General features: G+C 37.2%; 1 protein-coding gene across 1 annotated transcript in view; it reads left to right on the forward strand.

Moving 5' to 3' along the window:
- The first annotated feature begins 263 nt into the window (after positions 1–263).
- LOC110038168 overlaps positions 264–4,441 on the forward strand; it is a 24,618-nt gene continuing 20,440 nt past the window's right edge. Inside the window, exon 1 of the mRNA XM_020742938.1 lies at positions 264–414. The gene's annotated coding sequence lies outside the window, so the exon portion shown is untranslated. The remainder of the gene's footprint in view (positions 415–4,441) is intronic.

Raw genomic sequence — 4,441 nt, forward strand, 5'->3', positions numbered from 1 at the left:
AATTTTGCAAATTTTTTCCACCAATCTACTCATATTATTTGCATCTCATAATTTTCTCGCTTTTGGAGTAAGTTTTTGATACTTATAAATTCTAAGAACTTGTTCCAAGTTCCAAGTTCCAAGTTCCAACTATAAATTCAAAATTAAAATAAATAAATCAGATAATTAAAAATTTAATTTTTAAATCCTTCCACTTATACCCCGTGCCATATTTTAATTAAATTACAAAACAACAGAAAAGAATAGAGACTTTTCTGCTGTTCTTCTAATTCGGAAAACATTCCTCGCGCTTGTTGGCGCTTTCCCTCGTCTGTGTCACTCCCCCTCCCTCTCCTTCTCTCTTTGAACCACTCTGCACTGAGATTTCGAGGGCTCCTGCTTGTTGGCATGGTCTAAAGGATCGAAAGAGAACAGGTAAGTTTTGATTTCTTTTTCTTTTAGCTCTAGCATTTTCGAATATATTGAAGAAAATAGATTATGCGTGAAGGAATGGTGTATTTTGTTTGGGCTTCTTGAATGTAATTTCAATTCATGTCTCTCTGTTGTAAATCTGCAACCTCAAGATTCTTGATATTTTATTTTTAGGCTTCATTGGTTTCTAAATTGAGTTTGCTCTTCTCTTCTCTAAGCATTGTTTAATTTTCTTTTCTTTTCTTTTTTTTGAATGAATTAAGGGAACAGAATCTTTTACCAAGGAATCGACTCCATTTTAATGTACGGAAGAATATTGTTGCTCACTTGTTTACAAAACGAAGCTTACAATTTCCCAATGTATCACTGACAATTGCTATTGATATGCCATGCACGGACCTTGAACTCCGGGAATTGTTGGGTAATGTGGTATGAACTCAAACTAGGTTTCAGAGGCTTTAATGAAAGAAGGCCCATTGTGTTTTACTGGGATTTGATTTTCTTGAAATTGAAATGTGAGCAAACTTTTTTCCAGCTATTAACGGAACACCGAGAACTTCAAATATCCAAAAATTGTATCTGTAATTATTAATTAGATGAAATTAAGTATTGAAAAAAATTAATTATATCATTTGATATAGAGAAACCATTGTGTAGAATGTTGCAGTTGTACCAAAATAGTCTCAATGTAGGTTCATCATGTTCTTATGATGTAATCATTGTTTAGGCGTCTGAAATCTAATAGAGACGTACCGTAGACTTCTTGTGATTTCAACCAATCCAAAGCAAAACAGCCTAAGTTAATAATATCTTGACTTACCTTGCTTTATTTCCTGCAGACAATTGATGTATTTGTAGGTTTTATATTTGCCATAATCTTAACACATCTGACAAATGAATGTCTCTACTATGCCCCTCTAGTTCTCAACAATTGCTTTCGACCTCTTAAGGACATTTTGTTTAGATTTAGGGCCAACTTGATTTGATTCAAGAATTTGGAAGTTTTAGGAGCCATGTTCTAGAAGAGTGTTTTATTGGTGTGAGTTTCGATGATGTTTGTTTGTTTTGTATGAGCAAGCTTGTTGCAATTTTTTTCTTAATGTCATTTGTGACTACTATGTCTTTTAGTTTTTATCATTATTTCACTAATAATATAATGTTACTGTTGCATGCTCAAAGTTCATCGTTGTAGCAAATGAGAGTTTTCTCTCTTAGTTTGGTATAAAAATCCCTCGCATATAAATAGAAAAGGTGAGAGCAGCTTATAGAAGACATTAGTTTTTTTTTCTTACATTAAAACATAGAAAAAGGAAAAAACTACGAAGCTTGGTCCAGTTGAAATGATTATATTAGTGAATTTCACAAGTTATACATGATGTCTTGATCCACATTTTGAAAAAAATTTCATACAATATAATATACATGAATTGTGGAGGATGACATTCATGTTAGAAGTTCAAGGAGACTTGATGCATTGTAGTTATCATCCATAAAATTTTTATGGTATTCCTGGACATTCTCCCTTTAGGAGGGAAGACTAGAGATCAATAAATCTTTTAATCTCTTAGGGAATACAATGAGGGAATGAGGGTGGGTGCCTTATCTCAGGGCCTTCTCTATGCATATAGATCTATACTTAGACCTCTACTACAATTCTAAGGCTCTAGAGAACAAGAAATGCGGCATAGAGTATGCATGTATATATACGTACATCCTGTTAGTTCTACTTGTATGGATGTATACTACGCAAAATCCACAAGCCGTTTCAGTTGGGGCACCCCCCAGATGCATTGTATGCTGGCCAAAAAGTGTTAGCGCAGAACTAAAATAGATGGAAGATATACTTGTTGCACCAAGTACTGGAAGAAATGGAGAACGAAAAATTGGTTTATTGATATACCAAGAAAGGACCCATGAAAACACCTGTAAAATTCGCAAATCCAAACAGATAATGGGAGCTTGAGTATGGCCCAATGTATCCTTACCTCTTATCTCTGGTTTTAGGAAGGGAGCTGCTAATAAATGGTTGAGTTTTTTGTCATTACCCGAAGCAACCAAGGTATCATCCATAACCAAGGTATCATCTATTAAGTTCCTGAGTTCCAGTAGATCTTTATTCTTCTTCTTCTTCTTCTTCCTACATGTGTAAACCTACCAATCCTCATCCGAAAACTGACTCATCTGATTAGTGTATTGGTCAAAAAATTGCCAGACAGGTGTAGGCTGTTGCACAACAAAATTTCCTTGTGCCTGATTGACAGTAAAAACTTGTTTGATCTGATCAGCTGGTAGGCCTGCAGTAGAAAGTTCACATAGGGCAAAATTTTGAGCTTGAAGCTGGGGCAAAGCCTCCTCATCCACTACTAACTGAGGTTCCATAGGAGGTATAATAAGTGAGCATTTCCCTTCAAGGAGTAACGGAGCAGGCCTCAAAAGCTCCTCCAAAGGTGAAAAGTAGTCCCCCCCAGGGATAATTAAACCAGACACCAACTCCTGTCTTGTGGAAAATTCCTCCACATATGGAGTTGAAGTATCCAAAGCAATGGGGTTAGACAATTCCTTGTGTAGTATATGTGTGTGTGTGTGTGTGTGTGTGTGTGTGTGTGTGTGTGTATTGAAAAAGCTCAAGGGCTAATATATTAAAAAAAGAAAAGATAAAGATAAGCAGTATGAAAGGGCCCAAAAAAGGCACCCTACCAACATGGTACAAAACACACAGAGGTCCATAAAAGAAAATATACATGTAAACCTAAAAAATTAGAACTGTCAAATTGCAAAATCAAGTAGTTAGAGAACGACCCAATTTAGTCCCGCCTCTTTCTCTAGTTCTAGGAAGGGAGTCAGCTAACAAATTGTTGAGTTTTGTGCCATTACTCGAAGTAACCAAAGTATCATCCATTAAGTTCCTGAACTCGAGTGCGCCTCCATTCTTCTTCTTCCTTCTGGATGTGTAAACCTGTCATTCCTCATCCGAAGATTGACTCATCTGATCAGTGTATTGGTCGACAGATTGCCCGACATGTATAAGCTGATGAGCCCCTTGAGCCCCTTGTGCCTGACCAACAGTAACCATTTGCTCGATCTGATGAGGTGGTAGAGGCACAATAGAAAGATTGTCAACCGTTGCAACAATGATAGACTCTAGGGTATGTGAAGTATGAAATGACTCCTCTGCACATGAGACTTCCCAAAGATGAGGAGCTGCGACGCCTTCCTGATGAGATGAACCATCCGGCAACACGTCACTCATAGAAACATAAACAATATTATCAGGGGGTGGGTCTCCGGTAGTAAGAGGGTTATAGGTGGCAATGACGGGAGAAATGGTAATTAGAAGAGGGAGAATGGGAGGAAGAGCAGATGACATTTAAACCAATGTTTCAATAGACAGTGGATTGTACTTAGGGGTGGAGGAGGGATAGGTGTGAGTTGGGGCAGGGGGCATTATAACATTTTTTCTTTGAGGTTTTAAATGAGGGTGCAAATGGTGACATTGAAAGTGAGAGTGTTCAAACATACGATAGTGGGTGCAGTAAAGTGGGATCTCTTCAAGTTCCACCCGCAACCAAAAAATCTGGTGCTGTGAGCCAATCCAGATCTCCCCCAGAAAGGGAAAAGTAATGTCTAGTTCAATCAAACTATGGCTTCAGAAGGCCGACTCCGATTAACTATAGGAATATCAGTTGTGAGGGGTTTACCATAGACCATAGCTAAGGAGTAGAGGAACTCGTGATTGAATAGATAGAACTTCAAACCCGGGAAATATTACCATATAGGAATGATAGGAGTTTAAGTGAAAGGATCAAAGTCGGCCGTCCATTTTAAAACTTTCATCACACGGTCATCAATTCGAACGAGCCTTCTCACAAACAAATGAGCATAATCTTCATCATCTGATAATTGGATAAGAACATGCCTACCATCCAGTTTACCAATCTTCTATACTCCTTTCAGAGGCATTTGCTCAAACTCTTTTCGAATTACATCGAATTTAGGGTTATATATATATATATATATATATATATATATT

This window comes from Phalaenopsis equestris, unplaced genomic scaffold (assembly GCF_001263595.1).
Source record: "Phalaenopsis equestris unplaced genomic scaffold, ASM126359v1 Scaffold231800, whole genome shotgun sequence".
NCBI classification, from domain to species: Eukaryota; Viridiplantae; Streptophyta; class Magnoliopsida; order Asparagales; family Orchidaceae; genus Phalaenopsis; species Phalaenopsis equestris.